At 55.1% G+C, this 6,235-nt stretch overlaps 1 protein-coding gene across 6 annotated transcripts in view; it reads left to right on the top strand.

Annotated features, from left to right (window-relative positions):
• The first annotated feature begins 723 nt into the window (after positions 1 to 723).
• The window catches only part of ELMO1 (engulfment and cell motility 1), a 573,401-nt gene continuing 567,889 nt past the window's right edge, over positions 724 to 6,235 (top strand). For 2 of the 6 annotated variants that reach the window (XM_070059729.1, XM_070059726.1), the window contains exon 1: positions 971 to 1,279. The gene's annotated coding sequence lies outside the window, so the exon portion shown is untranslated. Of the gene's footprint in view, positions 1,280 to 6,235 lie in introns of all 6 variants that reach the window. The other 4 variants (XM_070059727.1, XM_070059724.1, XM_002713762.5 and 1 more) reach the window with 4 other exon arrangements.

Raw genomic sequence — 6,235 nt, 5'->3', positions numbered from 1 at the left:
GGGCTGCTAAAAGGCCATCATCCCAATGTGAAAATTGGGGGGAGGGGGAGGGGTGCAGAATGAGCCTCACTGGGAGCATGGCCCTCCACCTTACAGTCCGCTGCCTCCTGCCAACAATTTATGTTCTTTGCCGGTTAGAAGCGACTGCACGGCAGCTGCCTATGCCTTTTCCCGGGGAGCCAATGTAGACATTTCTGAATTTGGGGAGGGCAGGCATTTCTCCAGCCACCTTCCAACAACTGTTTTTCCCCTTCTGCCAGCTGGGCTGGGAGCTAACGCGCGAGATTTCTGCTTTAAAAATGACTCAGGAAGGTTGCATGAATTAAAAATTTTTTCCTAAATGCCAAATTGGGGGGCAGAACGTCTCTTGCTTTATGCAAAAATTATGCCAAGTGAGGGAGTCCCTGGATCACTGGATTAGAAGTAAACCTTGTGACTTGAATTACGGGGTCAGCAAACGCATAGGTGACTAGGGAGGCAGAGGAAACGCTCTGCTGTTATTTTTGCTACGCCGTCCAAGGGTAGAGGCACGGCGTCAAAACAAACACACCAGCCTCTTCAAGTAGCTGTAACAGCCCACCAAAGTTTCCCCTCAAAATCCCCAACCCCTTGCCAAAAATGAACGCATATAAAAAGATGCCACGCGCTCTCGGCCTCCCGGAGGTGGCGCTACGAGGGTGACGGAGTTAATTAGTGCCTGCAAAACGCCTTGTGTGAGCTCATCGGGAAAGTCATGCTCCGCACACATATTATTTATAGCAGATCTGAGGCATGCACGGTGTTTGATATTTCCCTCTCTTTAAGGAGGGGGACTTCAAAAAGTCGTGGGCACCCCCACCCCACGCCCGCCTCCGAGGCCAAGTGCGGTGGGCAGGCCCCGCGCGCGGGCGGGAGGCGAACGCGCCAACCACGCGTGTCCGGGCGCAGGTGCCGGGGGCGGCGGCAACTCCGCAGCGTCCGCTCGGCAGGAGAGTTCGCGGCTGCTCTCGGGATGCCTTGCAGATGCAAAATGTGTCTCTGGCCAGCAGGAGGAAGGAAGAGGAAGTGAGAGCAGCAGCAGCCGGCGGCGCAGCAGCCGGCCGACCCAGAGTGTAAGTGCGTGTTCTCGGCGAGCAGGAGCGGGCGAGGATGGGCACGGGGTAGAGCCCGAGCCACACACCCCGCCGCGGCCCGGAGCTGAGCGACAGACCCCCGGACCGCGCTCCGTAGTCGCGGGTCGCTAGAGCTCTGGTATCTGGAGCCCTCGCCGCCGCCGCCGCTGTCCTGCGACCCCGGGCAGGTTCGTAAAGTTTCCTGGGCTGGCGCCGCGCCCTGACTCGTTGACCTCAGCGCGGCCGGGGAGGGGGCTGGGGCTCGGGCTCCGGGGGAGGCGTCCCGCTCCGGGGGACTCCGGACGCCGCGGAGACACTTTTGTTCCCTCCCTGGGGGCGCCGCGGCTGGCGCGGGGGTGGCCGCGGCGCTTGGCCGGGTGAGGGCTGCGGGCGCGTCGGGGCGCCCTGCAGTTGGCGAAGTCTGGGCAGAGCGGGCGGCGGGGAGAGGTGGTCGGGGATGGAGCGCAGGGCCGGGGCCCGGGAACCCGCGGGGCTGTTTCCACCTGGGTCGGCTGGAGGGGGCGCCGGCGCGCCGCGCGGCTGCCACAGGGGTGTTGGGGACCGCGGAGTGTGAAGCTGGGAGCTTGGAGTCAGGATCCCCGGGGGTCAGAGACCCGGGAAGCTGTGAGAGAGACGCGGCTGGCCGCGCCGACGCCGGGGTTTTCTCGGCACTAGGCGATGGGAGGGAATCCCCCGGCGAGCGCGCTCCTGGGCGGGGGAAGTGATGGGCTACTACCGGGCTGGGGGCCCGCAGGGGCGGCAGGGGGCGGTGTGCGCAGCCGGGAGCGCCTGGGGCTCTCGTTAGCCAGTACCCGCCACCTGGAGACGAGCCGCGGTCCCCGCTGGGACCGGGAAAGGCGGCCTGGCGCGGCCGAGGGGGGTGGTCTTCGATGGCAATCCCGGCTCGGGAGAGGGGACGCACCGGGCGCGCCTTCAGGGAAGGGAGACGGCGGGCGGAGTGCCTGGGGCCTGGAGCCCAAGCGGAGCTGGGCGGCCGCGGCCGCCTGAGTCGCTGTAAGGAAGAGAAAATAGAGAACTCAGTCGGCCCGGGGGTGCGCGCGTGTGTTTGGGGTTGGGAAGTCCGGGCTGTGCCGCGGGCGCGCGCGCGTGTGTCTGTGCGCGTGTGTCTGTTGCGCGCGCGTGTATGTGTGTGTGTGTGTGTATGTGTGCACGCGCGTCCGCCTGTGTGTGTGACCGCGGGGGAGCTCCGCAGCCGCCGACTCCCCGCCGAGTGACCCTCGCCCGCTTGGGGACCTTTTGAAGTTGGCAGCTGTTTGTTGATGACCGCCAGACCCGCTTGACCTAAGGCTGCGGGGCTTGGCGCCCCGTGGTGACCCCGCGCTGAGGGCCTCTGGACAGCTCCAGAGACTCCCTGAGTGCCTTTCATGATGCCTGCCCCCCCCCTCCCCACGCCCCCACGCCCCCACGCCCCCGACCAGGGAGGGACCTGCCAGGGCCGCTGGCCCGGAGTGATGCGAACCTTCTGCATTAAGGTTAAGGCTTGGGGAACCTAAGACAGGAGTTTGTGATTCTGGGGGGTGGGAGTGGATGGGGCCGTGAAGGAATTTTTTTAATTGTTTCAGCTTCTGTAAAATAAAAGCAATTAATGCTCTCTTTGAGAGCCCCTTGGGGAACTCGGGGGACCAGGGCACTCACACTCTCTTTATGATTGTGAAAGTTGCCAGCAGCCATTGTTAATGGCCTCCCTGGTCATAATTTTTCGCATTTTCTTTCACCTCCATGCCCACTTCTCAAGGTTGTTTCAAGGATTATTGTCACCCAGTTACCGACCTGGGGGCCATAAGTTAAAGGCTACATCCTCTGCAGGCAGGTGGCAGAATTCTTTTTTTTTTTTATAGCTGACCTTTGAACCTCGCTCTTTCTTATTGTTAACCCATGCCAAATTGTGGGCCCACTTGGCGGGTTCAGTCAAGAAGTGCACCAGAAGTTGTCACACAAAGTAATTTATTTGCAGCAAAGGAGACCACGGGGACTCGTTTCCAGAGCTGTGACTTCACCAGCTGGAGACACAGGTAGCCTTTATTTTAGGGATGGAAGAGGGGGTGTTCTTGTCATGCTTTGGGTACAGGTTCAGGAACATGCTCTCACACAGGTTGCCCATTCTGGTCATAAGGCAGAGACCTCAGTATTAAAATGACACGAGGAGTGAACTTTACTTGGTACGCGCTGACCCACCGGCCTAGGGTTGCTCTTGCAGTCCGGTCTGGACTAGGCCAGGGTGGCTGGGAGTGCATCTCTCCCGGGAATTCGATGCAAAGCCTGATAGGAACATCAGGTGCTTGTGGTGGGCTTGAGCGGGAGATGAGTCACAGTGAAGACTTTTGAGCTGCTCTGGGCATTAGCTGGCGGCATGACAGTCGATGGTGCATTTCCTGTCTCTTAAATGCGCCTCTTGCCTTCTTTCCTACTATATTTATTACTCAAGAATTTTTTTAAAAATGAGATGGACTGGTAAGTGTTGAGGAAATGATCCTCAATGCAGGGACTCTGCAGGAGCAGGGGGTTGTGTCCGGAGGGGCAAGAAGCTTGGTGGGTGTCAGGGAGGGGCAGGCTCTGGAGAAACTCAAGACCCAGTTGGGCTGTAGGCTGAGTGGTCCTAATGCTGGTGTTTAGGTACTCCCCAGCACACATGCACAGAAACACGTTTTTTACCTGTAGCCCCAGGGCCTTTGCAAATGTTGCTTCTGTTGTATCCTCAGCACATGTCCAGATGCCTCACTTCCTGGTTTCCTCCAGGTCAGCTTGTAGGGGGCCTTCTGTGACTGCCTTTTATAAAATAGCAACCATGCCCTCTCTGGTCTTCTTACTCAATTTTCTCTCTCATCCCTTACTCCTCCCTGGCATTGAATAGTCACTTAATGTGCTTGATTGTCTTGCTAATTAGAATGGAAATTCCACCAGGCAATGACCTTATCTTGTTTACTGGTCCCAAACCTAGATGGATTACCAGCTCATAAACATTGGTTGCTCAATAAATATTTGTTGACTGACTGAATGAGAAATGCCTATCTTGGGAGAGGCCCATCAGGGAGATACAGCAAGAAGACACTGCAGCATCTGGGGCAAATGAGAAGCCCCAGGCTTTGGCTTTTTCTCCCCGTCCTCTCCCCAATTCCCAGCCACGTTTCTCCCCAACACAATTGGACCTGGAGTAGACTCCTCTTAGACTTCAGACTGAAGCTGGATAAGGGAGGGATTCCTTGGGAGAATAGAAAACCAGTGAGCTATCAGTAACATAGCAACTCCTGATCTGGTGTTTCATGACTGTCCTTGGAGAGGGTAACTTTTCACAGCCGGGGTTGCTTTAGCCAAAGAAGTACTCACTTGGAGGAAGGGTCTTAGGATAAGCAAAGTACAGAGTCCTCCATGCTTTCTCATTCTGCTCTCCCAGAAGGTGGAAGTGAAGGTGGTTGTCAGGGAGGAAAGAGAAGCGGGGAGGAACATGCAGGGGAGAAGAGAGGTGAGCAATGCCCAGGAGAAGAGAAATGAAAGGGAGAAACAGCTCAGGGGCTTCTGGAAGGGCTGCAAACGTTTAGGAACTTGCAATCTTGAAGACAGGCCAATCCTTCAGCGCTTTGAAGCAGTTTGCCCGCCCTCTTTGCGGTTTGGTGTGAGTGAGTGGGGCTAGGTGGTGAAGGCAGGGCTTTGAAGCCCTTGCCTGGAGGATGTGGCTGGGGTGGGGCGGGGTCAGGGGATTGGTTGCAGGTGCACTTCGCTTACTTCATCATCTTGCCTCCTGCAGTAGGTTTAGAGGTGAGCATTCCTATGGAGGTAGCATTTCCTGCCCTGACCCCAGACAGTGGGTGCCTACAACCACTGTTTAATGCCTGAAACCATCCAAGTAGGGAGTTTCATTTATAAGACATTCTGTTGAATTTGGAAAAGTGGGGTGATTTCTGAACTGCATCACAAAGCCTGCCGTGTTTGCTGCTAATTGTGTAACTCCAGTTCTGCTTTCTGCCACTAGATTAGTGTTTTTTAAGCAGAAGCAACACATGAGGGGATCATGATACCAATCTTTAGGTCCAGACCAGCAGCTTGAAACATGAAATAGAAGATAGTCGAAGGGAAAAATAGTGTTTTAAAAAACAGGTACTGGCTGGCACCGTGGCTCACTTGCTAATCCTCTGCCTGTGGCATGGGCACCCCAGGTTCTAGTCCCAGTTGGGGCGCCGGGTACTAGTCCCGGTTGCTCCTCTTTCAGGGCAGCCCTCTGCTGTGGCCCGGGAGGACAGTGGAGGATGGCCCAAGTGCTTGGGTCCCTGCACCCGCATGGGAGACTGGGAGGAAGCACCCAGGTCCTGGCTCCGGATCGGTGCAGCGCCAGCCGTAGCGGCCATTAGGGGAGTGAACCAATGGAAGGAAGACCTTTTCTCTCTGTCTCTCTCTCACTGTCTATAATTCTACCTGTCAAATAAAAAAAATTAAAAAAACAGGTACTGAATTTTCAAGTTGGATGCATCGCTCAATATGGGTTTTTGTTGTAAAAGCTTGTTTTTAGTAAACCCACGTTCTTCATCAGCGTGCCAGAGATTCTTATGAAAGTGGTCCAGGGGGTCGTAATTGAAGAGATACTCAGGTGTCCCCCCTGCTGTACAAGATGCTCTTGGTTTAACCCTCTACAAGAGTGTTGCTGCCAAAGGTTGGACCAGATGCTGCAGAAGTATCAGCCTTTGACCTAACTCTTTATAATGCTGCTTCATATTGAACTTGACACCGTGCTTGGTCCTGATGCTGCCACCTTGGAGGAATTGGAAGACAGTGTGACGTGCTTCACAAGGCAATGGTGCAGACAGGCCGTCCATCCACGGAGCTCTTTCATCTTACTTAAAATACTGAGAATAAAATCCACTGAGTAAATTCTATTCTCACTAAGTTGTAATGGAGTGCTTTTGAGGTCTTTGGAAATTTACTCGGCTTGACTTCCCATTTGTATGATTTTAATTACATCCACAGATTTGCAAGGACAGTTGTAATCTTTTCTGGTGGTAGCCACTTTACTGTCATGCGTGATTAGATTTAAGAATTAGAACTGACCTGGGCTTGGAACGAGCTATCCAAAGAAGGTCAAAGACTGAGAACTTCTTTTTTAAAAGATTTATTTATTTATTTGAAAGTCAGAG

The sequence above is a fragment of the Oryctolagus cuniculus genome, chromosome 16, assembly GCF_964237555.1.
Source record: "Oryctolagus cuniculus chromosome 16, mOryCun1.1, whole genome shotgun sequence".
Lineage (NCBI taxonomy): Eukaryota > Metazoa > Chordata > Mammalia > Lagomorpha > Leporidae > Oryctolagus > Oryctolagus cuniculus.
Note: the sequence above shows the minus strand (reverse complement) of the source record. Positions and strands in the feature narration are given on the sequence as shown.